At 36.3% G+C, this 11,084-nt stretch overlaps 1 long non-coding RNA gene across 1 annotated transcript in view; it reads left to right on the plus strand.

The window, feature by feature from the left end:
* The window catches only part of LOC141538969 (uncharacterized), a 41,953-nt gene that overhangs the window by 9,590 nt on the left and 21,279 nt on the right, over positions 1 to 11,084 (plus strand). The window contains exon 2 of the long non-coding RNA XR_012481165.1: positions 4,418 to 4,557. This is a non-coding gene — a long non-coding RNA (uncharacterized LOC141538969). The remainder of the gene's footprint in view (positions 1 to 4,417; positions 4,558 to 11,084) is intronic.

Raw genomic sequence — 11,084 nt, forward strand, 5'->3', positions numbered from 1 at the left:
CAAGTTAAAACAATTCTGAAGTACCACCACATACCTACCATATTGACTAATAGGACAGTAAAGGAAATTGACAATTGTTGGAGGAAATGTGGGAAAATTGGGACACTAAAGCATTATTCATGGAATTGTGCAGGTCCAATCATTCTGAAAAACAATCAAACTTTGCCTAAAGGGCTATAAAACTGTGCATACCCTTTGACCCAGCAATAGCACCTCTAAGTCTGTATACCTAAGAGATTAAAAAAAAAAAAAAAAGTAAAACGACCTACATGTAGAAAAATAATCTATCAGCTCTTTTTGGAATGATAACACATTGGAAATTTAGGAATACTTGAACAAGTTGTGGTATATAATTGTGATGGAATTCCATTGTGCTATACAAGAAATGATGAGTGGGTTGATTTCAGAAAAGCCTAGAAAGACTTATATGAACTGATACAAAGTGAAATGAGTAGAACCAGTACATTGTACACAGCAATAGTAATATTATATAATGATTAATTGTGAATGATTTAGCTTTTTTCAGCAAGATAATTGCAAAGAACTTATGATGAAAAATGTTATCCACATCCAGTGAAAGAACTGATGGAGTTATTAAAAAATACTTTAAAAAATTTTTTGTGAATTTTAAAAAAATCTGTGTTTTCTTTTACATGACTAATATACAAATATGTTATGCAAAAATTTATCTGTGTATGTGTGTGCATACACACACGTTTATATAACCACAGATGATAAATTACTTACCTTCACAATGTGAGGTGGTGTTGAGGAATTAAGAGAATTTGGAACTCAAAATTTAAAAAATCCAAATGTTAAAAATTGTTTTTACATGTAATTGAAAAACTATAGAATAAATAAAATAAAATAAATTCCAGTGGCTTCCTATTACTTCCATGATCAAATATACAACCTTCTGTTTGGCATTCAAAGTCCTTTGTAACCTGTCCTCTTCTATATTTCTAGTCCTATCTTATTCAGTGTACATACTCAATGTTCCTCACCAAAACACTCCATTTGCCAACTCCAGGTGTTTTCCCTGGCTGTCCCCAATGCCTGGAATTCTCTCTCTCCCCTTATTTCTGTCTTTTGGTTTATCTAGACTCTTTCAAGTCCCAGCAAAATCCCCATGTTTGACAAGAAGCTTTTGTTGAAACCCTTTAATGCTAGCACCTTTCTTGAACAATTTTCTTCATCTTAAGCCATGTTATCTTCCCCAATAGATTGTGAGTTTCTTAAGGGCAGGGAGTTTTTTGATCTTTCTTTGTAATCCCAGGGTTTATTACAGTACCTTGCACATAAGTGTTTAAATACTTATTGATTGATTGTCTGATCATCGGGAAGTAAAGCAAGGATGATCCCTTTCACCTTTTATTATCTGACATGGTCTTAGAAATGCTAACAATAGCGATAAGACAAGAGAAGGCGATTAAAGGTATAAGCAGGCAAAGGGGAGGGAAAAAAAACTATTCCTATTTGTTGATGGTTTACTTTGAAGATTCCAGAGAATCACAAAGAAACTGAGACAATATCGATAAAATAGGATATAAAACGAACCAACAAAAATCAACCATATTTTTATGTAGTATAAATAAATTCCAGAAGGAAGGGATAGAAAGAGAAATTCTATTCAAATTAACAAAATGGGTAAAATATCTGAGAGATGAATCTGCAGAAGCATCCTCAAGAGTTATTTGGGTACAATGGCAAAATGCTCTTTTAAAAAATCATGACAAATATAATGGAGACTGGCTAAAGAAGGCCCAGTTCTGAGTGAATACATGATAAGTTGTTAGAACCCACATGATTGTAAACCTTCTGGAAGAATGTGGTTATGTACAATACCAAAGGTTTTGCTCCTGAGTAGTGAAGAGCCTTTTGATTGACTGTGAGCTGCAATTAAGTTGTGCTTATAATTGGGCATGAATTGATTAAATGTCTCTGAGTGGGAAAAGTTTAAGAAGTTCTACCTTAGGATTTTAAGTCCTAGAGTTTTAAAAGAGGGATATAGTCACCTGATTTATGAGAACCTGACATGGCATAGGTTGAGTATGGGCTGAAGTGACACTTCAGTTGAATTATGCTAAAATAATAAAAATAAACCAATAAAATTGCCAAAGGGATACTTTATAAAAACAAAGTAAAATAATGGCACAATTCATTTGGAAGAATAAAAAAAAATCTAGGATCTTAAGAAAACAATGAAAAAAAGAATAAAAAGGAATATTATTTTCGGAACTCAAACTATATTACAATATAGAATAGTAATCACAGTTTTAAAAAATTTATGTAGCATATTACATTTATAATTTTACTAATGTTGAACCAATACTGCATTTTTCATATATATATATCCAACCTGGTCCTAGTGCATAATATTTTTGCATGGTGTTGTAACCTCTTTGTTAATATTTTGTTCCATTTTTTTTGGATTAAGAGTCTTTTAGAGATTTTTTTCCTCTGCTTTATCTCTCCTTGATTTAGATATCAGGACCCCAGACATCTTCGGAAAGTTTTGATAGAATCTCTTATTTTGCTATTTTGATCATTAGTGTTTAATTAATTGGTTACGAGTATTAGGTAGAGATTACTTACAAATCTATGTAAGAATTCCTTTGGGAGTTTTCTTATCATTCATTCAATTCCTTTTCCTGAGATTTGTTATTTAAATTATTTATTTCTTGTTCTGTTCATCCTTAGGACAAGTGGCACCACAAGGGTGATCTCTTGACTTCTGAAACACCACAAATAAGGCTTAATAGGGCAGCTAGGTGATTCAGTGAATAAAATACAGGCAGGAACTTATCTTTGGGAGTTCAAATCTGGCCTCAGATACTTAGTAGTAGTGTAATCCTTGGCAAGTCATTTAACCCTGTTTGCTTTAGTTACTTATAAAAATAAGCTGGAGAAAGAAATCTAATATCTTTGCCAAGAAAATAACCAAACTCAAATGGTGTCACAGTGTGGTGTAACTGAAACTAGTGAACAATAAAAGACTCTCATCTTCAGTCTGAAAATCTCTTCGTCTAGCTTTCTACGCTGCCTTGTGGATGTTTTGTTTTGTTTTTTCTTGGATGTTCAATCAGGATGTGGTCTGGCAAATTTTCTAGAGATTTGTGATATAGTAGCGGGGAGAACTTGTCTATGCTACTTTCTTCTATTCCACCATCTTGGATATCCTCTAACATGGTTAATCTTCTAACCAAAATTCTTTTAACTACTCAATTGCTTTGCAAACCCTTATAATTTGATCTGACTCCACCACTGTCTTGAAATGCTTTCTCAAAATAATCTCTTCACCAGTAAAACTAAGTAATTTGTCTTGTTCCTCACCTTCCTTAAGTTTTTGAAGTTTTTGACTCTTTTTGCCTAACCTTTACTCTGGGTTACTCTCTCCTTCCTTGGCTCCCAATACTGCTATCATGTTTCTCCCATCTTCCATTGATCCCATGCACCAATCATATATCAAACCTCAATTGGGAAAAATAGTAAGCTGCTCATTTCTTTCCTAGTGTAGTCTTTCCCTCTCTTAAAACCACAGAATAGAATAAAACTCCAATTGTGATTCCAATGACTTGAATTCTTATAAATTTGAGTCATTTCTTTAAATATTTTAGAAATGAGGCCTTTATCAGAACCTTTGAATGTAAAAAAACATTTTCCCAGTGTATCACTTCCCTTCTAATCTTGTCTGCATTGGTTTTGTTTGTACAAAAACTTTTTAACTTAATAAAATCAACATTATCCATTTTGCATTTCATGAGGTTCTTCTTTGGTCACAAATTCCTTTTTCTCCACAGATCTGAGAGGGAGACTGACTATCCTTTGTTTTTCTAATTTCCTTATAATATCACTCTTTATGTCTAAATCATGAACCCATTTCAACCTTATATGTAGGGTGAATATAGGGTGTTAGTGACCTGATTTTTCTTGTATAGCATGATAAATGTGGAATATGTTTATAAGAACTGCAAATATTTAACTTATATTGGATTACTTGTTGTCTGGGAAGGGAGAAGGAAGGGAGAGAGGGAAAAAAATTTGGAACACAAGGTTTTGCAAGGATGAATATTGGAATCTTTATATGTGTTTTGAAAAATAAAAAATTATAGAAAAGAAATATAGTATTCAAATTGTGATTTTCAAAAACTAATGATTCCTAATTTATGTCTACTCATGTTATTTTTCAGATCAGCTGTTATCAGTAGATAACATATGCTTTTCTATTTTTTTAATTGTTTGATTTCTTCTAATACTTCTTATCTCATGGAACCATTGAGTTCTGTTTACTCCATTCTATTTTTTTTAAGGAGTTCATTATTTGAGTAAGATTTTTCTGCCTCCTATTCAAAGCTATTTACCACACCCTTTTTTGGTTTAAGTTCTAATTTTATTTTTTATCATCTGTTTCTTTCAGTCACAAATTGGAATCCACTTGCCTCCAGACTCCCCATTTTTTCCACCTCTATGTGAAGATGGCTCTTCTCCTGAATTCTTCTCTTCCGATTGATAAATTTCTATCTGGAACCACCATTTTAAGAAGAAACCACCATTTTAGTAAGTGCCTAGGACCATTCATTGTTACTTCTTTCCCAGCCCTACTCCTGAATCTTTAAACTTTTCTCTCTGTTCTCTTCCTCACTCACCCCCTATTTTTTATCTCCTTTTTATATGTTGTCTTTCTTCATTAGAAAGTAAGCTCCTTGGAAATAGGGAATGTTTTTTGTTTTTTTTTTTTTTTTTTTTTTTTTTTTTTTTTTTTTTTACATTTTGGTTTTGAATTCCCAAAACTTAGTATAGTCCTTGGAACATAATAACTGTTCTTTCAATTCTCTCTCTGTCTCTCTCCCTCCTCCCCAAGACATTTATTTTTCTTAGTCATTTCTTGTACTTACTTTTCTTCTGGGTTTATCTCTTGGGTATGTTTCAGTCAACAATATTCACTGTCCCTTGGTTTTGCCATACCTTCCCTTTCTTCCCCAGTATCTTTGACCAGCACCATTGGGTTCTTGTTCCCTTAGAACATCCATGGTCAGAGCTCTGGAAGTCTCTGGTCTCTTTATCTAAGATTGTCATGGTTTCCCTGGGGGGGGGGCCCCTTCTGCCAGTACCTATAGGCTTCTGGCCATTCTGGGGAGATGAATGGGAGTATTTACTATTAATTTTCTTTTGAGCTCCTGATATTTATTTGGTACATTTTTAGATTTTTCTAGAGAGTCTGGCTCCTTTGTGACATCTCATATCACCATCTTAATTGGAAGTCCATCTCACATATTCTTAAAAATTTTTCACTTGATCTTGCCATCCCTTCAAGTTCCAAAAAGTATTAGAAGGAATAGTCTACATTCGCTTCTTAACCTCTTATATTTTGGCCTCTGACCCTATCACTATTCTAAAAGGTTTTCCTAAAGTAAACTCTTAACCAGTAAGGCTAATGACCTTATCTTGTTGCTCTTCTTCTTCAGTTTCCTTAAAGCTTTTGACTATCTTGCCCATCCTCTCCTCTTGGAGACTCTCTCTTTCCTTGGTTCCCAACCCTGTTTTGTTTCCCCCGATCTGTTAGATTATTCCTTCTGTTTCCTTTATAGCAGCAGCAGCATCCATCTCTCATCTTATTAAGCTGTTTTCCTTCTTTATGGTTCCCCCTTGTCAATCTCATTTCCTTCTGTGGATTCAATTATCATCAATTATTATTATGGAAGAATGCATGTATCAATGATATTATCACAAACAGAAATGAAGTCAAGGGGGACAAGCAAATTTAATCTAAGGTCAGCATCTAGTATGTTTAGGGAGATAGTATGAAGATGGGTTACAAACTCTGAAGGAGAAACACAGAGACTAGAGCAAAGGACTGAGGACCTCAGACTGAAGGAGATACATTAGAGTAAGACTAGTTAGGGAAGTGACTTAGATTTGAAAGGAGGAAATTGGATATAGATTAGTAGAAAGAAATTGGGGATGGGAATAATGCTTCCCAGCATTTTATTGTTGAAAAAGACATTTTTATCACAACAATTCTACGAAGTAACTATTATCATTCTCATTTTACAAGCAAGGAAATCAGGCTAGTGAAAGAACTTCACCCAGGGGACAGTGGTGAATGGAAAAAGCACTGTACTGGGAATTATAAGATCAGGCTTCTGATTCTTCCAAATGCAATGTATAGCTTTGGCCAAGCCACCTTTCTGGGCCTCAATTTTCTTGTAACATGAAACAAAAACTGGAAAGCTATTTGGCAGAAATTAGGTTTAGACCCAATGCTCATATGCCAAAATAAGATCTGAATAGATACATGACTACATGTATCCATAGCTCTACATGGATATAGGTCATTAATATCAATAAAGAAATCAGAAGAATAGGGAAAGAAGCAGCTAATAGAATGACAGGCTGGAGTCAGAAAAACTTTTCTTCCTGACTCCAAATCCACTCTCAGACACTTACTGGCTGTGTGACCAAGTCACTTACTTCCAATTGCCTCGAAAAAAAATCCAACAAGGAGTTATAAAAAGACGTAGTTTTGTATAAAATGCTTTTTTCTAATTCTTTGTATTTGGAAAGAACGTTTTATAACATTTGTCAAATTCTTAATACTTAATATTAATTTTCCATGGTAATTAAGAGTATTATTTATTAGCTAAATAATATTTTATATTTAAAAACCAACTAGTTGAAACCCTTGAGGGGCAATGTAGCCTAGTGGATGGAGGGCTGGTCTTGAAGTCAAGAAGATATGAGTTTATGTATTGCTGCTTACATGTTAGTGTGTGACTATGGGCACATCAGGTAATATCTGTGTGTTCCAGGTAATTCTCTAAGACATAAATTTGTAAAACAGTTGCAGATTTGAATTCAAGGGAATTTTTACACTGACGAAATCACAGGAACTCCCTCTCTACTCCCAACAGGTCAAAGCAGAAGACAATGTTTAGGTGGGGGAGGTGTGAGTTGTAGAGAGACTGGGGAAAAGGGAAGAGGGTCATTAGAGATCTCATCAGTCAAATCAAAATACAACTTTTATTTGTAAAAGGAAAGAAACTGAAGAACCTAGTGGTTTACATGCTACGTCCAAGGTCACAGTTAAGGAAAAGGAACTAAATTCAGGTTCAAGTATAAGTAGAGGGATTTGTGTTGAAAAGCAGAGGGCTAACTTGTCTTCAGAGGCTGGAATGAAGGAAAAGTGAAGAGTGAAAATGTGGAGAGATTTTTAGATGCAGATGAGGAGATATGAGAGAGCTTACAGGAGATGGCCTAGATTTTCATTAAAGGAAGCAAAGTCATTCGCTACTCAGGAACAAGTGGTACTGCAGGTGTGAAAAGGCTGGGGCAGCCAGTGAGGGCAGGGTGATAGGGACAGAAGACTAAAAACATTACACTGGAATAGAGAAGTCTGGTTGATAGTAAATATGATTCTGTAGCAGACTTGGGCAGAAAGGACTTGGTCTAGAACATTCAGCAGCTTGGGAATGAAATGAGGAATCATGATGCTAAGTAGTGAAGTGCCTGGAGTCAGGCCTCACACACTGACCAGCTATAACTCTGGGTAAACCACTTCACTCAGTTTGCCTTAGTTTCCTCATCTGTAAAATGAGGAGAAGATGGCAAACCATTCTAGAATCTTTGCTAAGAAAATAAAGAGTTGGGGGGGAAAGGAAATGATAGGGATGATTCAGAGTTGATCAGAATTGGCAAGGGGTTAATGGAAATAAAACCAACTAGTGGAGAACAGAATTAAAATGGTTAACTACAGGATGAAGATTTCAAAGGAAGGAAATTGGGGCCATTGTTGGGATGACAGATTGAGCAGATTGGAAATCATAATTATATTTAGAAGTGAGACAGAGGAAGACATGGAAATACAAGATATTATGACCAGAGAGAATAATTTCTGTATTCAAAATCACAGGAATTATAGTCTGGGGTGATAATGAAATCTAAATCCCTTTTGGGTAACTGAAGTAGAGTTAGTCATGGATTGAGCAGATTGGTGAAATGGCAGTCAGTACAGTTGAAGGCGTCAAGTCAACAATGTGAATACTGAAGGATAAGGGTAAACCCTGGGATGTTAAAAGAAAACTGTACAATGGGTATCAAACTCCTTTAGAGAGGAGGGAGAATGACCTAAAAGCCGCATCTGGATCTGGATCAGGTGGCAGGAACAGAAGGAATGAATTTCAAAAAAGTTGCCAAGTGATGGAGGCTGAGGAGTCCAGATGTGAGAATCAGAAACGTCCCCAGAAAGTCACCTTTGTCAGTAACCTCCTTTGTCGTTAGTGAAGGGGGCAGATGATGAAAGGCTGAGAAGGGCACAGAATGGACTTCTACTCCTAGTCTGATAGGACAGAAGTTTCTCTTGCTGGCTGCTGCCTCTTCAGTAATGATCATCCTTACCATTCTGAATGTGAGAGGTCACATTTTCCCCCTCTGGGAATTATTTTTTAATAAAAAAAACCCACAACAAAAAACACCAAGACCTGTGAGGGATACAATTACTCCTATCTGTGGGAAATGAGGATCAGAAAAGACTTTATGGAAGAAGTAGCAATTAGGGCATGGAGAGCATTCCAAGGCAGGATTGAACACGATGGAATGTTGTACCAGTTAGGTTGGAACAATGGGTTCAGAGAGAGGTGAATAAAAATTCAAATTTGACTTCTAGGTTGCTTGGAGTTTATCTTTTAGGTCATCTGTTTTTGTTTTGCAGCTAGGAGAAACCTTTGAGACCATCTAGTCCACTGGCCTAAAGTGAGGAGTTCCTGACCTCAGACACTTAATTCTTACTAGCTAGACAAGTCATAAAAATCCCAACTGTCTTTCATCCCCCAAAAGAAAGATCATCTAATCCAACCTCTTTTTATTAGGTTATGGGGAAAAATGGTTTTTGGAGGACAAACAAGATGGTAACTGCATTAGATTAGTATCAGATGGGGCAGCTAGGTGGCACAGTGGATAGAGCACCATCTTCAGTGAAGCAATTGTCTAAATTAATTTCTTTTACTATATCTAGTTTTCCAAGTAAACCATCACATTGTTTACAAATAGGGATGGTATTATCTATTTGCTTCTGTTTACATTTTTCTTGCTATTTGCCAGCATTATTATAGAGAAAGGGATATCTTTACTGCATTCTTGTAATCAATGGGAAACCTAGTAGGTAATTGAATGTAAAAAAGATTTGTATTGCATCAGTGTGTGGAATAGGTTGAGGAGACTAATAGAATAAAGAATAAGCTAAATGACTGAAACTACAGAAGTTTTTGTTGTTGGATGTCAATTGTGTCTGAAATTTTGTGACCATCTGGGGTTTTCCTGGCAGAGATAGTGGTTTCTCCAATTCATTTTACAGAAGAGGTAAACAGGTTATATGACTTACCCAGGATCATTAGCTAGGAGGCCAGATGTGAACTCCAGGCCTGCCTGTTCACTGTGCTACCTAGTCACCCTGAACTACAGAAGTATAAATAAAAAGGGAAGATTTGAAGGATATTATGAATGAACTTGCATACTAATTTGATATGGATGAAAAGCACAAGTAAAGGATAACTGAGTTCTATATTAATGACTGGCGAATGAGTCAGGAACCACTTAATTATGCATTTGTATTTGTGGGAGGAAAGAAATAGGGAAAATAAGATGAAACATACTGAGTTTTAAGGAAGTCTGTATTGATGTTGTTGGCTATAAAGTCAGAAGAGAACAATGCCTTATTCCTGACATTATTGAGTTGATGGTTCAATGGTAACAATGACAAATAAGACTATGGCTAGAAAAGGTGGGGCACCCAGTTTGGATTGGGGCTGCCATGTCATAAGGTGCACAGTAAAAGATGTAACACTGGGGCTTGAGTAATAAAGAAGTAGTGGAAGATGATGGCATTAGGCTACGCAGAAGATAGAGGAACAGGTACTAATGTAACTCCAGTGAGAATAGTGATGTAAATACAATGATTAGCGCTGTCCAATGGCAAAGTCTTCAAATGAAGAATAAGGGATGCTGGTGAACTGTTGGTCCAGAAGTGGCACTACAAGCAATCAGAGTGGGTAAACAACTCTCTGAGGGGGACAGGGGAGGTCTTACTGGAAACGTCAGTGGAGATGATGTCATATGGATAAAAGCCAGGCTACAGTCACGATGGGGAGTTCCACAGTACTCAATGGAAAGGACCTTTATCAAGGCCCATTGGATTTGCAGCTGGGAGGGACTACAATGATTCCCTAGTTGAACTCTCATTTAAGAGATGAAGTTGAGACTCATTGATATTCGATGATTTGCCCATTACCCATTTGCAGTGTCAGGATTTGAACCTTCGACTCTAAATTCAGTACTCTTTCCACTGTAGACTAATTGTTCTGATCAAACAAGATGAGATGGTGTATGTAAAGGATTACATACACAATCAGTTGTCACCTTGTTATCAAATCTATTTATTTATATTCTTCATAACAAAATTAAAATTTCTCAATTTATTCAGAAATATTATTTAAAATGCCAAACAGGGAATTGGGGTTTGTATATTCAGTTATTTAATTTCCAAGTTATTAACTAAGGTCTTCATGGGGACCTATGCCAACCTTCTCTTAAACTTTGTCATTTAATAGCATCAAGCCTCAGGCAGTTCCAATTAAAAGAATGAGTGGAGGAAAGAGACACAGACAGACAAGAGAATGAGAGCTGCAGCATAGATTAAAAAGTGGGGGGGGGGGGAAGCACACAAGGAATCAATAGCAAATCCATCTCTATTTACAGATTAATGGTTGAACAGAGTGGAGTGAGGGCTCAGAGTGAGGAGAGTAATGGGGGAATAAGTGGAGTGAAGACAATTATCTCAGAAAAGGAGGACTTCTAAATTATTGGGGGTGGTTTTGAGCCTCTCGAGATGGCTGGAAGGGCTGACATCAGCTTCCCACCCAGCCCCATCCTGGAATGGAGGGGAAAGGTCAGAGCTGGAAGTCAGATAAGTGTGTTGGGAGGAAATTTCATGGGCTTAGCAAGTCCCGATTGCCCCAGCCCCTCCTGATTCAGATCTGTGGATGATTCTATCTGGCAGACAGAGGGGGAGGAGGAGATCAGACACAAGTGAA

The sequence above is a fragment of the Sminthopsis crassicaudata genome, chromosome 4, assembly GCF_048593235.1.
Source record: "Sminthopsis crassicaudata isolate SCR6 chromosome 4, ASM4859323v1, whole genome shotgun sequence".
In the NCBI taxonomy this organism is placed as follows: Eukaryota; Metazoa; Chordata; class Mammalia; order Dasyuromorphia; family Dasyuridae; genus Sminthopsis; species Sminthopsis crassicaudata.